Here is a 21403-nt window from a genome sequence, read left to right as displayed (position 1 = left end):
TCTGAAATCAGGCAGCAAGTTAATTCACTTTAGAGAAGGGGGGAAATCCCTCTCTCCTGCCTTCTGTAGTGGAGGTAACCCAGTCCTCGGCCTCCCATGCCCCCCCCATGCCAAGTAAGCAGGCTGTGGGGTTCCTGGTAAAGAGAAGTTGTCTTCTTTGGATCAAGCTAGACTGATGTGAATTTTGAAACGTCCAAACAACTTTGCAACGCTCTCTGCTTAACAATGCTATACTATGTTATCCTGACAAAGGGCTATGCAAAGGCTAAAATAAAATCAGTGAGTCTCAATTCTTCCAGTAAATGTTCTTTGGAGATCTCTGATCTAGCTGACTCAATTAAACCATTGTTAGCAAAATCAATTAGGATTTTGTCTTGTATTTGTTCTGTCACCTTGAGGGTTTATTCTTAAAAAGACTGTTTTGAAGAAAATCACCAGATGACCTCCTCCCTAAAAATCCAAACTGATTTATTTATTTTTTATTGAGTTGCTATTGCCTACTCAACAGCTTCATTTGGATGGCTAACAGGCAGCTCAAATTTAACATGTTCTATACTAAGACTCTTGAGAGTCCCTTGGACTGCAAGGAGATCCAACCAGTCCATTCTGAAGGAGATCAGCCCTGGGATTTCTTTGGAAGGACTGATGCTAAAGCTGAAACTCCAGTACTTTGGCCACCTCATGCGAAGAGTTGACTCATTGGAAAAGACTCTGATGCTGGGAGGGATTGGGGACAGGAGGAGAAGGGGACGACAGAGGATGAGATGGCTGGATGGCATCACTGACTCGATGGACGTGAGTTTGAGTGAACTCCGGGAGTTGGTGATGGACAGGGAGACCTGGCGTGCTGCGGTTCATGGGGTCGCAAAGAGTCGGACACGACTGAGTGGCTCAACTGAACTGACTGATACTAAATTCTTGAGTTCCTGTCCTGTAATCCAAACCTGCATTTCCGCCCATCTTTCCACTTCACAAGTACCCACTATTCACCATAATGACTAGGTAGAAAATCTAGAAGCTTTTCTTAACTTGTCTCTTTCTCTCACACTCACCGTGCAATTCATCAAGCCATTATTTTCTCTTACCTAGTATAGTTGAGCCAATTCTGCACTGCTCAGATAGCTCCATTTAGGACCAAAGTATGCATTTCATATTACTTCCAAGGAAGTATGGAGCAGATGATATCAGTTATCCCATCACTGGTCACCCTAAAGTTGGCACAATGGGTGTATTAATGGGATGGCCATGGTCACAAGAATGGAGGCTACACTTGGGGCCAACAGTATAGGATTCCATTCATGAAGACTGCTGTGCCTAGTGCTGCCACTGTTATGTCCAACCTAGATAGCATATTCAAAAGCAGAGACGTTACTTTGACAACAAAGGTCCGTCTAGTCAAGGCTATGGTTTTTCCTGTGGTCATGTATGGATGTGAGAGTTGGACTGTGAAGAAGGCTGAGTGCAGAAGAATTGATGCTTTTGAACTGTGGTGTTGGAGAAGACTCTTGAGAGTCCCTTGGACTGCAAGGAGATCCAACCAGTCCATTCTAAAGGAGATCAGCCCTGGGATTTCTTTGGAGGGAATGATGCTAAAGCTGAAACTCCAGTACTTTGGCCACCTCATGCGAAGAGTTGACTCATTGGAAAGGACTCTGATGCTGGGAGGGATTGGGGGCAGGAGGAGAAGGGGATGACAGAGGATGAGATGGCTGGATGGCATCACTGACTCGATGGACGTGAGTTTGAGTGAACTCTGGGAGTTGGTGATGGACAGGGAGGCCTGGCTTGCTATGATTCATGGGGTTGCAAAGAGTCGGACACAACTGAGTGACTGAACTGAACTGAACTAAACTGAGGAATAAAGAACAAACCTGAGTCTCTAATACAGCATTAGCCCTTGACAAGACAAATAAGTCACATGTTGGCAAGTTAACTACATTGGTTCCCTTCCATCCAGAAATGGGTATGATTCCCTTGACAGGAATTAATTCATATTCTGGTTATAGGTTTGCATTCCCTGTGTGCTAGGTCTCAGCCAGTACCAACTATTCAAAGAAACAAGAGTTTGACCCACCAACATGGAATCCAGTATCACATGGCAGCAAATCAGGTAATCCATTTAATAGCACAGAAGTTAACAGTAACAAGCTGACCTTGAAATGTGCTTTACTATTGGCTGAACTGGATTAAATCCCAGCACTGCTAATTACTATGCTTGGGACCACAGGCTTCACCAGATCTATCACATGTCACAGTACCCAGAGACATCTGGTTTGATAGAGCTATGGAAGCCCTATCTGTCCTTGAGAAGGTGTAACTCTGGAGCCAGCTTAGAGATGAGGAAGACACACACGTACCTTAAATCAATCTTCATTGCTGCTGCTACTGCTGCTAAGTCGCTTCAGTCATGTCCGACTCTGTGGGACCCCATAGACGGAAGCCCACCAGGCTCCCCTATCCCTGGGATTCTCAAAGCAAGAACACTGGAGTTGGTTGCCATTTCCTTCTCCAATGTGTGAAAGTGAAAAGTGAAAGTGAAGTCACTCAGTCGTGTCCGACTCTTAGCGACCCGATGGACTGCAGCCTACCAGGCTCCTCCGTCCATGGGATTTTCCAGGCCAGAGTACTGGAGTGGGTTGTCGTTGCCTTCTCCTTTATGTGGTGCCATATTATCAAAAAGGAACATACACAGATTTGGGAAATAGATTGCAAAAGTAAGAGTAACTCTGCTTCCTTGTCAGTGACCCACTTGAGGAATCTGTGCTTCTCATCAATACAACTAAGGTTTTGTGGATATGGAAGTCATGTTTCTCAGAGAAAGGACATTTTTACCAGTGAATGCAAGAGTTTTATTAAGTCTTAAGGTAAAGTTGCTGCTTAGTCACTTTGGGTTCCTTGGTCAAGAGATCAACAGGTTAGGAAAGGAACTGCCACCCTAGTAGATCTAAGTGAAACTGATTAGGGTAGAAATGGATGTCAAGAGCAATAAGTGTCCTGCAGAGGTGCCAGTTGTGAGAAACTTCAAATGGGAACATTTCTTTGCTCTGCAAAAATCAAGTTCCATTTTAGGATGTCTCTTTTTGGAAGGTGAAAGAAAGTTTCATTAACGAAGAACAATAACTTCCATGTAATATATGCTTACTTTGTGTTTGGCACCATGTAAAGCACTTAACATTCATCTTGTCGTTTACCCATCTCAGCAGCTCTATAAAGTCAGTACTAACATTATGCCCATTGTACAGATGAGAAAGTCAAAGCTTAGCATGTTTCAGAGCTGGGATACAAACTCAACGCCAACGTTCTTATACTAGGTAGTTCCACTCCCGTCACCAGCTTACATCACCTATTCCATTAACAGAAAACTCTCCACTCTCTGTGGCCTCCTCTCTCTTTCTCTGTCTTCCCAACCCCTTGCACTAGCTTTCCCACTCTCATCTTGCCCTGGCCTTCAACAAGCAACCCCTTAATATGTATACATGTATCTATACATCTATATATTCACTATCATCACGGTGCTCATATTAAAATACACACATATCAAGCTTCAGCACTATAAAGAGATTTGTTCATTTCCAAAGATAGCCATATGAAGGAGGTTTGAAAAATCCTCTGAGAAAAGGCCCAATTCTTTGGATGATAGGATTGGGATGCTGGGAAAATATCTGTATCCCTAGTAGGAAAACTTAAAAGACATTTCAAAATTCTCTTAGTCATGCATCAAGGACTCTTGAGAAAGACCAGTCACTCTGGCTATTTTTATTACTGAGAAAATTTAAACACTCTTATATTTGTTTTGTGGTTTCCTAGGCTATCTTTTCCAGAGGTCATTCTGGATCATAATTAAGAGAGGAAGAGCTACAGGGGAGAATTGATGAAGCAGAGTAACAGCATATTCTCTTTTTGCAGAGAAATCCTTGGGTCATTATAGAAAACAAAAAGGAAGGGCCTGGCATTCATTATTGAATGTTTCATTGAATGTCTTTATAGCATAGGCTCTTCTTTGTAACTGTCTAATTCCATCCTCACAAAAATCCTGTCGAGTAGATAATGTTGACTCTGTTTAGTAATGGACTAAACCAAGATTTAGAGACTTGTCCACACTCATACCGACAGTAGGTGGCAGAGTCAGAATTTGAACCCGTATCTCTGGGTTCTTACTTAATCACTGACTAGATTCTAGAGTTTCTTTTCTTAACAACTATTTCTTGTTCTATTTCTTGTTCTTATTAGCCTCTCAATTTTAAAATAGATTTGAGCCAATTGTTTTTATATGTCTGTCTGGAAGATGTTAAGAATAAAATCAATACTGTGATTGGATCAAAATTGGAGGTCTTGCTTCCCAAAGCAGTAACATTTCTATAAGGGAACAAACCTTAAGGTTTGGCTGTCACCCAGTCCCTTCAGGTTCCTTGGCCAAGAGACCAGTAATCAAGGAAAGGATTCACCACCCTAGTAGGAGTAAATGAACCTGATAGCTGGGGGGAGACAGAACTACTCTGCAACTGTGAAGTCAGGGAAGAACACATTTGGTACATAAGTGACCCACAGGGCATCAGTTGGTTTCCTTCTGCTCCATTTTGACAGTAAATAGACAAAGACAGCAGAAGAGCATGGCGACCAGGACCTCAACACTACTATTGCCTAAAATAAGATGTATAAAATTGTGGATAACTACCAGCACTTGGAACAAGTTATAACTGGGCACAAGAAAGTGCCACAGGAGGACAGAGGACAACCCACAAGTAGCAACTCAGGAATGTTTTCTTCTGACTGTGGATACCTTTGACAGGTTCCTATGGGCTGTTAGCCATCAGCACGAAACTTGTTTTATACTCCCTGAATTTTGGTCATAAAGATGAGAAGAGGCTGTCAACTCAGAATTGTTTCTGGTATCCCTTATGATCAGCCTAAAAAATCAGAACAAATGAGACCTCCTGAGTAGATCTGTGCTCTCACATCGCCTGAACTCCCCTATCTAAACAGGGTCCATACTTTTCCTACATTTCAGATTCAGTGATTTATTGCAGGAGCTTGAGAAGCAGCCTGAGGATTTCATTTTCTTGTAAATAAGCAGTCCTTTCTTGACTGTTAAGGTGACAATAGAAGTGTAATGTGAAGCCAGACCTTCTGCCAAATACCTTTTCTAGTGTACCTTTCAATAGGATAGCTTACCATTTTTCTCAGACAAATGAATGAGTGAATGAATAAATGAACACTTGTGCTCTCATACCTAGCCAAGAAGCTCATATCTCAAGTCTCCGAGTTACAAAACAATGGAAGGTGGGGACTCATCATTTCTAGAGAGTTCCTATTAAATAGTTTAATATATTGATTTATTTGATAATTGAATTATCCCTTCACATAAAATATGGTTCTGGTATTTGTCAAGCATGTGTTAGGGGTCAAATATAAATATGTCATAATTGTATCCTCAAGAAATTGAAAACTGAGCAAAACCATGAAATGTAATATTTATAGATAACTGCAATAGCAGGAGAAAGTATGAAATTCTTATTTCTGAACAGGATAGGGATATTATGTAATATTATATAAAATAGGTGATGGCTAGATAAAAATGAGGAGGAAGGTTATTTCAAGAGAAGAAGCAAAGCATAAAAGTTGTAGTTATGAAACAGAGTATCTGATGTGGTTAGAGCAGAGGGGTCATGAGTATGGATGAGTGGTTGAAAGTGAAGATAGAAAATTAGAAGGGGCTTGGACCCCAATTTTGGTATGGACTGTTTATATTCTATAGGCAATGGGGATCCATTAGATGTTTCAAACAGGAGTGATTTAATAATACATGTTTCATCTCTTCTGTGTTTCTAATGGTTCTCTTCCTTTCATACTAACCACATTACTACTTACTCCTCTGTCCATGGGGATTCTCCAGGCAAGAATACTGGCGTGGGTTGCCATGCCCTTCTCCAGGGGATCTTCTCAACACAGGGATCAAAGCTAGGTCTCCTACATTGCTGGCAGATTCTTTACCATCTGAGCCACCAGGGAAGCCTTCACATTACTTCTCTAATCTTTATGTTTCTCTTACTGTTGCTTAATTGTGGGCACTCACCTAAGTTGATGCTACTTCTTTCTCCTTTTCTAGTGAATAATTCCTGCCTCATAAATCCAACTGTCACCTCTCTGCTAATAACTTAAATCTTTATCACCTTTCTGCATCTTTCACTCATTTTTAGTCTATTTTTCTCACGATGTAGAGGTCATCTCTATTGGAATGTGGGATGGTTTAGTGAGGTATGAACCTGGTTAGGATGAGCTGAATTCCCCAGACTCCTTTCTGGTATGTTTATTCTTTTTATTTTTTCTACATTTTAACTTTTATTTTGCTTTCAGTAACTTTCATGCACATTCATATTTTCACAAAGTTATAATTATGGCATATTCAAAATTGGGAGTATGAATTAAATGTTTCCCAGAGCTGGCTAAAGAACGTCACAATATTTTAGGGATTAGATTTCAGAATAACACAAATCTGAGTTCAAATCATGATTTCACTTCTCAGCTTGTGACATTAGGCAAGTTATGCTCCTGATTAGGGTAGGCTACAAGGAGAGCTGAGGCAGACAGGAGGCAGCAGCCATTTTGTTGCACACATTCATACCTTCTCCAAGTTACTCAACCAAACTATTAGTCTAGGTACTGATGAAGGATTTTACACATGTAATTAAGGCCTCTAATCAGTTGATTTGGGGTTTATCAAAAGGGAGATTATCCTGGAGGTGAGGAAAGGAGGCTCACCTAATTCAGTGAAAGCCCTTTAAAGAAGGAATAGGACTTCCCTGAAGATCAGACACATTAGGTAGGCCTGCATGCTCTTCTGTCCCCATGCTCTTCCTGTGGACCTCAAGCTTCAGATGGAGCTCACAAGAGTCCTGCCCATTTCTGACCATCCCTTCCCGAATGCGTGCTCTTTGGACTTCAGTCTTGCCCAGCCAGCCCCCATAACTGTGTAAGCCAATTCCACACAATAAGTAAAAAAATGCATACTATACATATATGAGATTCATTATATGTTTTATATATAAATACATTTTATATATGTAAATATGTTATATATATATATGTGTGTGTAAATGTGTGTAAATAGGGAGGATAGATCTCTCCCTGCTGGTTCTACTTCTTTTCTTTTTTATCTAACTCATGAGACACTATTTTCTGGAATTTGAAAAAAAGGGGGAGGGCAGTTTTGTCATTTTTTTCTTCTCACTTATAGTAGGTAGTAACCCCTAGGTCCCAATAGGCTCCCTTTGAAATCTCTCTCTTCTGCTATTGAAAACCAGGCTCTCCTTGTCTCAAGCTGAGATGATTTTCCTCCTTCCTAAGGTTTTTCTCTCTCTCAAGTCATATTCTCTTTCAGTAGTGTCGACCTAAAGACCTCCTTACATGTTACCATTTATTGCTCTGTTACAATGGGAACACCAATGCCTAAGGTTAAAATCTAACTTTTTTATGACAGCATTTAATAAGACTTCCAAAAATATTGTCTCATAAGTAACATAGTAAAAGTGATTGTCAGAATACAGTAAGGAATTCTATGCAAGGCACTCTGAGAAGTAACTTGTAGAGTTAGCTCATTTAACACTCACCAAAACCCACAAAGGGTATACAATTATTATCCTCATTTTACAGGGATAGCGCTGAGGCAAAGGAAGTTAATTCACTTACTACTTCACATATCAAGGCATCTGGGATTTGAATCCAGGCCACCCAACCCTAGCGCACCATCCTCACATTACCCATGTGAATTTCATACTCTAAACTATCCTGAATTCTCACTGTCCCTGAATATGCGACACTCATTTTCTCATCTGTTCATCTATTTTCCTTTCAAATAATACACTTTCTCCTTGCTCTTTACCCATCCAATTCTTGGGCCTGATTCAAGTTCTCCCATCTCCAAATAATAGCCACTCATTGTTATAAGTCATGCAAACTTCACTCTCAATATCTGCTATACTGATTTGTGTGAATGACTCTTTTCTCCATTTAGAGTATAAAGGATCACATTTACATTTCTTTTATACAGCTAAGAAGCCTTCTACAAAAAGATATTTTATTAGTACAGTCATGCAGTTATGGTGCTGGAGGTAAAAATAGAAAAGTTCCCTCTGTGGGTCAGATTGATTAGTGGAGACCTTGCTGAATAATTTCACAATTCTTTGCCCTTAGAAAATCATTCCAATGAAAACAGGGCTCTGCCACCCTTAACATTTCTCCATGACCTGTGCCAGCATTTTACATTTCTCTGCTTGCGTGTACTTGTTCTGATTTTATTTTGATGGAAAGTATTAATTAGAGAAAAAGGAAAATTGTCTCTGACAGAAAAACTTGAGATAGAAGTATTCTAATACATTTGTGTTTCTCTAGTGCTTGGTGTCGGAGAAGGCGATGGCACCCCACTCCAGTACTCTTGCCTCGAAAATCCCATGGACGGAGGAGCCTAGTGGGCTGCAGTCCATGGGGTCGCTAAGAGTCGGACACGACTGAACGACTTCACTTTCACTTTTCACTTTCATGCACTGGAGAAGGAAATGGCAACCCACTCGTGTCCTTGCCTGGAGAATCCCAGGGACGGGGGAACCTGGTGGGCTGCCATCTATGGGGTCTCACAGAGTCGGACACGACTGAAGCGACGTAGCAGCAGCAGCAGCAACAGCAGTGCTTGGTGTATTAAACAGATTTGTAGATGTTAACTGACTGAATATTTTTCTTCTACTGATTCTTTGTATGTTCCTCTATTAGAATATTATTGAAGTACCATTAGTTATTTATATCTCTCTTTGAAGAATCATGTCTTAACAACATTTTTAAGTATTTAGCACAATTTCCCAAAATGGTCATCAGGTGGATGATAGGGGGAAAAATGAAACAGTTTAATTCTATTTCCTGTGAAACCATAATAATCGCTGGTTTATTAAATCAGAACATGGTTATTGGTTTTTTTTCACTCTTTTTGTAGTACTTCAGTTACAAATACTCCTCTGAACTACTCATTGAGAAATTTCACTTTGATTTGATTAATATGAAAGAGATCCTGTGGCAATGGGACTGTTCTATATTTTGACTGTGGAGCTCAATTCAGAAACCTACCCATGTGATAGAATTACATAGGACTAAATGCATGTATAGAGGAGTCTAAGTAAAACTAAGGAAATCTGAACATCTGAGTAAGATCAGTGGATTTTGTCAACATCAATATCCTGTTTGATATTTAATGGTAGTTTTGCAGAGGTAATATTTGTAAGATATCACCACTGGGGAAACTAGACAAAGGAAACATGGGAACTCTCTGTGTTATTCTTAAAACTGCATGTGAATCCATAATTATCTCAAAATAAAACTGTTTTAAAATTACCAATTTCTTTACCAGTGGTTTCATAATGCCTTGAGGTCGGTGCAATTGCCATCAGCAGGATTAATCAGACGCTGTTAACCTTCCAGAATATGTTTTGGATACACAATTTGAAAAAAATGCCCCAAACCTAAAGTGGTACAGAGGGGAAAGCTATGATGAAATGGCCTTTGGATGGAGTTTTGCTCTTGGAGCTTCTTCTTCTTGCCACTTTCTCTTTTTCACATTTTACAGAATTGGATTGCTGTACCCCTTGAGGAAAGTGGGACATTTAAATCTGATTCTATATTCATTCTCTGTAAGGTTGTAGAGATGTCACTGAAGTTTCCCTTTGTCTTTTGTCAACAAATGAGAAAAATGTTTCCAAATCAGATGTTAAAATTCCAGGAGAATGCTTGAAATATGGAGTGGTGTTGATTCCACTTATATAATAATAGCTGTAGTCTTTTGTGTTGTCAATATTGTAACTGTACCAAGAGCTTTCCACCCTGTCTGGAACTGGGCAGTTTGTGGAGCTAGAAGCTTTGACTGTCAAAGAAACTATTTTCCTGTGAATTGTCTCCAATTGCATCAAAAAGCTCCACTACATTGGGAATGACCAGGAGAAACCTCAGGAGGATATGTTCAGGCTGATGAGACAGTTGCTTTGTTCTCCTAGTGGTGATAAAGGCATAGATCTAGGAATGCCAGTTCATCTGCTGTAAGTCATTAAGTGCAAACAGGGTGATAAATGGGGTTAGTAATAGGAAGAAGTCCCTTCTAAGATGGTCTCAGAAGCCTTCACAGAGAACATGGACCACCACAGAGACCAGACTCTTTCCTACAGAAAAAGGAAGTCTGTGCTTATGTGCCTGTTTGCTTCTCTCTGACCTAGCTGGCTCCTATCAAAGCAAAAATCCTTTCCTTTGAATTTGAGCTGACTGGAACCTGGACTGAATCCCACTATGGTATTTGGGGGAATCCAGAAAGATTCTCCTTTTCCAGTGGAGGTCCATATAAGGCAATGGTATCCAGCCTCAAAGGATTGTGGTCAAGGGCAGATGTAGGGCTTCCTGGACTGGACACTGGCCATCATTGATCATAAATCAAGCCTTCATCTCCCAAGGACACTGGCCTTTTCTATATATATAGGTTGTTTAACCAAAGCTATACTTGTGCCCTGGGGAAGGGGAATTGCTTATAGAGCACAGATTTCTCTTCCTGGATTGACCTCTAATTATTAAGCTTTGGAAGAAGTAACTTATTTTTCATGGCACAATTCCTTAAACTTGAATATATGTGTGTGTGTGTATATATATATCTCTCTCCACATGTTTTAATTCTATCTTTCCATTTATCACTACATTCCTGAGTTTTCCCTTCTTTCACGTTAATTCAATGACATCTCCTTCCTTCTGTTACCACTCACACATTCGTTCCCAGGTATCCTCTGGCTTATATATTTCTTCATCTAAACTTCTTATTAAAAAGTCTCTTGGTACTTTCTCTCAGTTCCATTTTCTTGCACACAGCCTCTCACCCAACTCTCTGTGTGTGTCTCTGCTTTTTCTCTCCCATGCACACACACTTATATGCACTCGCCATATCCCAGTTCACTCTTGGTTCCCTGGGCTGGCACTTAGTCTTTAGCACAGTGTGGCCACTGATTTTCTTGCTACCATGGGCATAACACAAAAGTGGGCTGGGACTAGATGGAAGAGACTAGACTGTGCGAGGACTAACTGACAGAATATTGGGAGGAGGGTCATCTCCTAAACATCTTCATTTGGGGGCTAAGGATGTGCTGAGGCAGCAGGAGAGTGTGAAAAAGCAGGTCCAACGTCAGCAGCCTGAACTAGTGATGAGGATGCAGTAAAACTACAGTCAAGGTGGGTGGGGTGTGTGGAGGTGTTGCACTTGGGAGAGTGTTAAAAGGAAGCAGATGAAAAGTTAGAAATGATCATGAATTGGGAACTTATGGGTTATACATTGTGTTACACATTTTCTGATATTTTTTGTTGAATTTTTACAACAAAACTCTGAAGGAGATGATTGTTATCATGCAGATGAAGAAACTAAGGTTCAGAGAGGTTAGTAATTAACTGTATTTGCACACAGTAAGAAGAAATGGAGAAGGAAATGGCAACCCGCTCCAGTGTTCTTGCCTGGAGAATCCCAGGGACAGGGGAGCCTGGTGGGCTGCTGTCTACGGGGTTGCAGAGAGTCGGACATGACTGAAGCGACTTAGCAGTAGCAGCACACAGTAAGTAGAGGATTTATGCCCACTTCTTCTTGGAGCAGCGATTTGAATATATTTGTTTTCATTTTGTGTATTTCTGACCCCATTCCTATTTGGTATGCACAGAGAAGATGGGAGAAGAGAAATACCGTGCATTAGTCTTAGGAGGTGGTCTTCTCTTGACTTCAAAAGAAGCTGCAAAGCCTCTGCAGTTAAGACTGGAGGCTGATTGGAAACTCAGGGGCAGAGCTGATATCTATTCTTAAGCAATGATTGCTCAGTTTTGCTCCTGCCTTCCAGGCACATACTTCTTCAAAAGCAAAGCACTGTTTAAAAAACAAACAAACAAAAAGCCCTGAGACAAGTCTTTTGTTCATGCTTAGTCATGACTTCTAGAGATGGCAATGACTGGAGGTTGGAGCAGGGATGTGTAGAATGACAGTGAAACCAGAATATGGAGAAAAGTATAAGTTAGTGATTTCCTATGTTCTTGTGGCAAAGGAAATACAAGCATTGCATTGGAGCTCTCCTTAGTAGGAGTCTAACTCAATCAATGGAAAAGCTACCAAACAATTATAATTTGTCCACGTGATGTCAAGGAACTGATTCAAACTATTTTCAACTCAACCTGGCAAAGAAATTCACTGTTCTGGCATCAGAAATAAATCCATTGCCTGTAAGGCAGGGGAGTTGGGGGAAGAATGGATACATGTATATGTATGGCTGAGTCCCTTCTCTATTCACCTGAAATTGTCACAATATTGCTATTCAGTGATATCCCAATAAAAAATAAAAAGTTTAAAAAAAAAAACAACAAAAAACAGGGCTACCAAAAAAAACAAAAAAAATTCTACCATTAAGCTGTTTCTGTGTGTGTGTGTGTGTGTGTGTTTAAATCCTACCTTTGAGGTAAATTTCTGAGACTAAAGTTCAAAACATCAAAAAATGACAGGACAGCTCGTGACCTAGACGTTTGAGTTAGATACAGTGGCTGAATAGAACTTTGTGTCATCTCCCCTGGGGAAAGACTCAGAGTGTTTTGGGCATGGGAAAAGTGGGTATTTGATGAATGAAAGAGAAGGATAGACTGTAAGAGAATGCTTTGTGCCCACCTAATGATTCTCTTCTTCCAAGGCCCATAAATAGACTACAACTGAATTCTAAGTCATGTAACAATGGTCCTTAATCCCTTTCCTTTCCAGGTTGATGAAGATGAGCACTGTGATCTTGGAAGCTATATTTTAGAGAGAGGTTATAAGAAGGAAAGAGCCAAGATCCCCGAACCACTACCAAAGAAGAGTCTGTCATCAATCAAAAACTTGTTTCGGATTTTAAGTGAGTAAAATATAGACTTCTATCATATTTGAGCCATTTCTTTAGAGCAGATATATTTATGTGTTTTATATCAGACATCCATATAGAGATTAAGCTCTCAAGTTTAATGTGAGTCCTAGAAAGTAGAAGTCTACAGCAGGAATACCATCTATAGCACACCTAACTGGTTTTACAGAGTGGTTCTGTCTCATCCAGGATCCATCATAGAAAATTACTACTGAGGTCTTTGGGGCATTCATCACTGCTTTTTACATTCTTTGTGCTCTCTGGATACTACCTTGCTTTAAACACAGAGTAACAAAAAAAAGTGTGATCAAATCTCCTCTAGGACACACAGCCTGCTCTCCTTAGGAAGTCACAGCTCTCTTGAAGGCCACAATCAGTTCTCTTGGCAGCTCTGTGTTCAACTGTGTTCTCAGGCTACATGTGTTGGAAAGATATTATCCCCAGTAAACCTCAAAGTAAAAACCTAATGCGAATTTGTTCTGCATTTTTGGAAGATGCTTTTCTCTTCCAATACTTCCCTAAAGCTAAGGCCTCCTGGGAAGGGAATCTGCAAAGAATTCATTTCTATCTAGAAAAGAGCTGTCCAGTAGAAACTGTGAGCCACAAATGTAATTTTACATTTTATAGTAGTAACTTTTATAAATATGTGAAATTAACATTAATAATATACTCAATTTAACCCAATGCATCCAAAATATTATTTCTACATGTTATCTGTCTATCTTTCTTCAAGCATTTTTGATGTAAATTCTGCAAAGAACCTGAAAGGCAAGCAAAATATGGTTAGACGATGTTTGGTGTAGCCAGAGTATCTGACAGTGTGGCTTTGGGAAACCTTTCTGAGTCTCTGTTTTCTCAACTCTAAACTGAAGATATTGCTATTATTCTCTAAGGATGTTGTGAGGAATGACAGACATGGTCCCCATAATGGACCTAGTCCAGTGCCTGGCAGGATCAAAAAAGCTCTCACATGTCGCTTTAAGAAATTTCATCTTTCAGGCAACAGGGAGCCAGTGAAGACTGAAAATAAAGAGTGATTTGATCAGATTTTCCATATATAAGGCAAATACTAGGAAAAAAAACTGAAAATATTTCATTTTTCTTATAGTTGAGCTTTGTCCCAGAAGGATGTGTTTGCTTCAGAATCTTTTCTTTAAGAAAAGAATCTTGGCTAAGCTTCGGACTGAATTTTTTTATATATCCAGAGATATCTTTGAATGAATAAGATTGAACATATCATTAGGCACTTCTACATCTTGCATTTAGGAATATAAACTTATCTTAGGATAATGCACACTGTAATATTACAGGTATTAGTTAGAATATAAGTTTATGACTCTTTTTGTTGTTGTTTTATCTCCAGTGGGTTTCAATATATTATCCTGGACCTCCTTAATGAGAGATATGATGACTCTAGACCAGATGGTTCTAGACCCAAATGGTTCTCATGGCTTTGTCCTTTCAGTCCCATAGTCTCTCTGGAAAACAGTGTAAGATTAAATTGGAAGATAATTGAAAAAGCTGAAATTGATAACTGAAAGATACCGATTAAATGGTTTCATTTTCAGAATGATCTTGCCAGGAAAACTCGAGTTGAAACTCTCATTTGCACTTCAGCAAAAATCATAACAAATGAGTATGCCTCTTCATTTGAAAGAGCTTATTCTTTTTCAGACCTTAAACTTGGAGAAGTTTACTAGCTCCAATGACATATGTCATAACGTACTAGGGGAATCTGACTCAGAACCTTCTCTATATTGTTAGAGAGCAACAAGGGACATCCCAAGCCTAAAGCCAAGGATACACGTGATCTGCTCAATTTATTGACACTGATATGCACAGAAAGGATATAGAAAATGCCAGTTGATCCAGGGAGAATAGAAAATGTGACAATGCCACTATAAACTAGTTGGAGAGACAGTCCTCATGCATTAATTCACAGACTAATTAAGAACCGCAATGGCACCCCACTCCAGTACTCTTGCCTGGAAAATCCCATGGGCGGAGGAGCCTGGTAGGCTGCAGTCCATGGGGTCACTAAGAGTTGGACACAACTGAGAGACTTCACTTTCACTTTTCACTTTCATGCATTGGAGAAGGAAATGGCAACCCACTCCAGTGTTCTTGCCTGCAGAGTCCCGGGGATGGGGGAGCCTGGTGGGCTGCCGTCTATGGGGAGTCAGACACAGTGTCAGACACGACTGAGGCAACTTGGCAGCAGCAACACAATGATAACTGAGTATACTATGCACAGCATTTGTAACTTGTGTGCTTAACTCAATTAGATACATTTAATGGGATCTTAGAAAACATTGAAATCTGAAATGTCTGCCCACAGAAAATCAATGAACCCCAGGCAAAGATGTATGAGAACTAAAACAGATCACTAAGATTTTAACTATACAAATTGAGATTAGGCATGTAAAAGAAATGTAAATGCATAATGTATAGAGTGCTATGTGAGGGGTTACTATTAAATAACTCCTTACTGACAGTACTTCACAATGAATGCTTTCCTATGGGAAAAGATTTGAACCATCTGATGTTTTGCATAGTAAATCTTAGCAGAATCTGAGAGTTGGCCAGACTTGAGAAGCCACAGCCCATCATAGGATTCCAACATTTGTTTATAATAGTAAAAGTTTTTGCCTCCATTCTTCTCAGTCAAGGTCCGGTTAAAATGTGAAAGTATACCATCTCTGTCTATTTTAAGCTTCAGACCCCAAAGTTCTTCAGAAAATGAGAGAACTCATTCTGCTACAGTTAATCCTTGAAAAGTAATTTGAAATTGTTCCAAGAACAGAAATGTTCATGTATTCAAAGAGGTAGTTTAATGAAAATAATGATTTCACTTGCCAACATTATGAACACAAGATATTTTCTTATTGCCAGTAGAGGTTTTTGAAAATATTCATGTACTTTCTGAAAATGGGGTTTCTAATGGAATCATCATGCTGTCTTGACTCCCAAGGATATCCTGAATGTGAGGATAATTCATATTCATGGTCCATCTGCCTACAGCATGAGAGAAATCATTCTAGAACTAAAATAAACTGTCTTTATTCAAAATGGAAATCAGAAACAAAAGTTTTACATAATAATACCTATTGCCAATAATTCACCAATTAAAAACTCTAACGCTCAGTAGCTCTTTGCAACCTCATGGACTGTAGCCCACCAGGTTCCTCTGTCCATGGGACTCTCCAGGCAAGAATACTGGAGTGGGTTGCCATTTCCTTCTTCAAAAAACTCTAAACTTCTATGTATAAGATGCCGTCCTTGAAACCAAAGAACTGACCACAAAATACCTGTATTTTCAAGTTCATCCTACCTGAAAGATAAAAATTAGGAAACACCACTGTTTTTCTGGTTCTGACCACTAACACTTTGGAGGAACTTCAGACATTTCTCAAATTCCTCCCAGACATTTCTAGAAGTCCCTCAGGTGAGTGGCAGATGCTTTGTGTACTGAGTGTCTGGGCTACCGTGTTTTGCCTGTTCTTCTCCTCCTCTCCAGAGCCAAGTCACGGAGCTGAGGTCTCCCATCTCCACCTGTGCCCAAGGCCCACACAGAAACTGCAAGTCCTCAATATGATAGAAGGCACACCCAGATTCTGGCACTCATGTCAACAGAACCTGAAACTCTCAACATACTTAAGAGATGTCACTAAAACAACTCTGTAGTTTTAGCTTGTCTTTATTTTTTTCTAGTTTATCCTAAGTCTCAAGCAAATGCCTGGAGTTGCTGAGAATCTGTGATACAAATAGAGAATCATCACTGCTCTCGGCAAGAATCGGGTATTATCTTAGTTCCTTTTTTATTAGGGCAAGTTCTTTCTCAAGGGTCTTCTTGGTCACTTACGCAAACTGACAGCTAAGGACCCTGATAGTTTGATCTCTAGATAGGTCTGATTTCTAATGAGAGCACAGTTTCCAACCCAGCTTGGCCCTTATTAATAATACAATCCTACCTGCCTTCAGAGGCCGTATAGTCTAGATGTGATAGGCACAAAGACTGACCAATTATTCCAACGTACTGTACTAAGTGATACAGTGGAAGAATATCATAAAAGTCATTTAACTAAATCTGCAAATTCCTGATGGACTCCCTGGGAGGCAGAATGCCCAATTTGATAGTTGAAGCATGAATGCGTTACATTTTCATTTCACTTTCAATGATGCCAAGTTCTCCTTCCCGATCAAGATGAATTAGAGAAATACGAGAAATTAAAATAGAGCCCCAGGGGCTCCAGTTTCTGGAAAAGGGTTGTGATAGCCATGTAATAGCCTGGGAAAGGCTGACAAAGCCACTTCAGGACAAACTCCTAGTAGCTGCTGAGACTATTTCCTCAAATCTTTAGCTGAACAATTCAGGCTGATCTTGAAGTTTAGGGGAGCTCTCTGGACCACTGGCACACTGCACTGAGAAGGATACCCATGAAACGTGGGGAGCTTGGTTACAGGACCTCCATGAGTGCAGAGTAACAGAGGACAACAGATGCCACATATTTTCTCTCCCTGTCTAATTTCTGAATAAGTTTCAAATCACATATTTTCTATGAGATTTGTTGGCCAAATTTTTTCTCTAATATTTCCCCAAGACTTGCTTCAACAATTTATTCAATAGTCAGCAACAAACTCAAGGCCTAAGTAGTTTTATTTGGGAAATCTGGAAATCATTTATAGTTTTTTAAGCTCTGAAAGAAATATATAGCCTAAAGGAGACAGTTGCTGGTATTTGATGGAGTTGATCTTTATTTCAGAGGTAATCCAGTTAAAAACAAATGGTATGGTGACCCCCGGAAATATAACTACATATAAATATATTTTTCTATGAGCAGTTCTAAAGTGAATATTCTCAAACATTTTTCCTTCTGGGAGGATTAGACTGAGTTTGGGTTCCATCCACATAGGATTGAGGAGGAAGGTTTGAAGTATGGAGCTCAGGCTTGGTCTAAGACATGAATACATGACACTGTCTCTAAAACTCAATATGAAATACTTGTGGAGGCGAATCTTCAGAAGCAAAACTAAGGAACAAAGCACTGTGGACCCCTTTGTACATCTCCAAACTGAGCTTTACCCTGGTTTTCACTAGAATTCTGGTTCTTGTTTTTAACTTTTAAAAATTACACATGCACACACAATATCATTCACACAGAGCCTGACAGAGCAGTGAACAATGTCTAGTCTAGTCTCCAAAAGGCATTCTGTTAGAAACAGACAGAGGCAATCCAGCTCAGGAAACAGCATATAGAGAAGTCACTGTGTTAGTCGACTCAGCCTCCTGAGAGCATTCCATTGCTCAGGAAGAGGTGGCAGAGAAAAGAGAGGGTGCCCACAAGATGGAAGGCTCATTATTTTACTTTTTTTTGCAAGATCATCACTCTCAGTGTTGCAAGAGTATGGTTTGACATGAGCTGCCCGTCCATTAGTCACCTCCTGTTAGCTGTCACCCAGCTCACGGAATGGAAAGAACACTAGGGCACTGGGTCTAAATTGGCTGAGGGGATAGGAAACATGGAATGGTCATAAGTGGAAAGTATTCAGGTTCAAAACAAGTTTGTAGGGGGAAACCATACAGGAATCTGTGTGAGGCAGCCTACAAATGTTTACATAGAAAGCAGCAAAGTTGGGGGGAAAGAAGCCAAAGAAGTCCAAGCTCACGGATACCTTCAAATCTAAAGAGGAATTTCAGCAATTAACTGTTTAGCAAGTGTCTGGGGGGCCAGGAGTGGGAAGTTTTATAGTCCTAGTTAGGAAATAGATATAGAGGATTTCTAATCTGCAGAATGAAAAATTAAAACTGCAATAGTAAGGTCATGTTAAACAAGATATTTTGAACTTATATCTAAGGAATAAATCAAAATAAAGTATAACAGCAATGACGTGTTTCTTTGAACTAAGACCCTATGGTTTCATTCTTGTTTCCTTTATTTTACTCCTGAAATCAAAGGGGTGATTTTTCTTCTCAAGTCAGAAAGAAACAAAGATAAATAACAGAGAAATACACAAGAGAGAAAATGTGCTATGGAGATGTTTTTAAAAACAGGGCAAAGGAAGAGAAAACTCTCTCCTAATAAATTGCTCTAAAGAAATGTCGTCATAATATTGTAATAAAAACAGATGTCTTTTTAAAATTCTGGCTTGAAATAATTAGCATAATGGTTAACATTTGATATGTCAAAACAAACTAAAGGGGTAGGTACTACTTTGGTCCCCTTTCACAAGGAGGAAAGTGAAGTTAAACAAGCTCCTTGGGATCACACAGTTCATAAAGAAGCAGCTGGGCTTTGAACCCAGGTCTATCTCACCTAAAAGTATGTGCAATTAACCAGGAGCATAAAGATTCACTCAAAGTCAATGCCTCTTAGTTTCATTTGAACTGTCCTGAACTTGCCTTAGCAATGATATAATAACATTTTGGGAAACACAATGAAGAAAAGTTTTTGCTGAAATTGTGAAACAACCTTCCTACATGAGATAACATTTTAAATCTTTGAGGCACTGGCTGCTAGAAGTGATGCTCATTAATGAATGATGGGTGGGACACTATGCCAGCCAAGCAAATGTCACTCTCCTGCCTAATACCCCAGTACTCTGTGACAACACTCGTAACCTTCACTCCAGGGCTTGACACAGCATGGGCTGCATAGTAGATGTACAATACACACTTTGTTTTCAGCAGTTATTTTTGAACTGAAATGAACATCTTCCATTAAGTACTGGCTCAAGTGTAGCCTGACCTCCATGAAACCATTATCATAGTCATGACAGTCACACCTGTCTCAGGTCATTTAGGCTCTTTCCCACTTGGCCCTTTGCTAGCTCTAACTTATCTCACAAAGCTTAACTAAGAATTACATGAGATTCATGTAAATAAAAATGTTCTGGAAGATACAAATTTCTATGTTAATTTAAGCATCATTATTAACCCTGTCTCTATCATCACAGCCTTGGTAGTGATACTTGTGAATCTATATTAAACATGAATTGAGGCATACTGTGGGCTAAACAAATAACACTTGATTTAATTTCACAACAACCTGCACAGGTAGTTCACCCGGCCCTGCTTTCATCAATAGAGAATGTAAAAAGTAGAGAACGTGTGAAAGGTTAGCTGCAATATAACAAACTTCGAAGTCTCTGGTTGTTAACAATCAAGACCTACTTATGAAAATAAGTTGCATAAGCAAGACTTCCTCCTGTGGATTGTCCTTGGGACTGGTCTTTCTGTTTATCCTATTTAGTATTCTCCTCCAACTCTATGGTAGAGTTAGAGTTCCAGATCTTTGAAGTTAGGTATGGCTAAGAGGCCAATGAAACCAACAGGTACCAGGACAGGAAGAGGCACAGAGTGAGTGGAAGCGGCATGTGTCACATCAGGTGAAAACCTCAAGAGCTGCTGTGTGGATTTCCACTGTGCTGACCACTGTCAAAATGATAGATGATGCTCCATAGTGTGGAGCCACCATGAGCCTGTGCCCCTGACGTTTAGCAGGTAGAGAAGAACCCCCAGTTGACCATAATGATCATAAAGCATGAGTGAGGAGTAAGTCTTGGTTGTTTATCACCAGAGGCTTAAGGGTTTGTTATATTACAGCTAACCTAGTCTCTCCTGAATGATATAAAAATCCAGCTGTTTTCTGGACATGGTCACTGTTGGAGTGGAATGATAGGAAACCAGAAAGGTGGTTGGATCTCATTAGGGATAATATAAGCTTTTCTCAAGCTTCCCTTAGGAATATTGCACCAAATGAAAATGAGTACCCTTCAGGAAACCTAAACGCATATTGCAAACAAGGATACCCAAGTGCTTTACAAATTATAAATCACTCTGCAAATACTAGTTACAACAATACGTCTGCCTCAGCCACCAACGGTAGCCATGATAATGTTTTCCTATTTTGTAAGTCCATAATATTTACTCAGCTCCCACTAAAGAAATGTACTCATTTACACTGTATGTGGACAATTGAGAGATCAGAGACAACTTTGCTAATCTATGTGGCAAACCAAATACACGTGGGGAGCACTAAGGTCACTTGGCAGAATACATAGTTTGAAATGAGTGCTTCTCCGTTACCCTTTTTACTATTCATAACCTCCAGAAATATTATAGGAGAGACAAGCTCTACTCCCTCTACACCATGAGCACAGACAGAGGAATACAACGTGGGGTTAGTGGTTTGCTTACGAATGGACAGAGCTGCCGCTGGGCAATTCTCACTGCCTCCTCCCTTTGCTCCTCTTGGCAGCAGGACAGGGAGAGGCGCACAGGCTCTGTAATTGTTTTGTTTATGCCAACCCTTTTATGAGGAATAAACTTGAGGCTTAGAAACATATTGTTAGCTTGGAATGCGACATTTTTAAAAACTTCCTAATCCTCACATCTACAAGATTAAGAAATTAAGAGAATATTTTCTAAATGGCAATGAAGCTTACTAAAAAATATTAAATTTTTAAGTCCT

The 21403-nt window shown here is 39.8% G+C and overlaps 1 protein-coding gene across 18 annotated transcripts in view; it reads right to left on the bottom strand.

Annotated features, from left to right (window-relative positions):
- The window catches only part of LOC147364777 (uncharacterized), a 559335-nt gene that overhangs the window by 88943 nt on the left and 448989 nt on the right, over positions 1-21403 (bottom strand). The window lies entirely within an intron of this gene.

This window comes from Bos grunniens, chromosome 10 (genome assembly GCF_055505025.1).
Source record: "Bos grunniens cultivar Pamir isolate PY7600 chromosome 10, Bosgru_T2T1.0, whole genome shotgun sequence".
Lineage (NCBI taxonomy): Eukaryota > Metazoa > Chordata > Mammalia > Artiodactyla > Bovidae > Bos > Bos grunniens.
The sequence above is the reverse complement of the archived record's forward strand: the minus strand, read 5'-3'. Positions and strand labels throughout refer to the sequence as shown.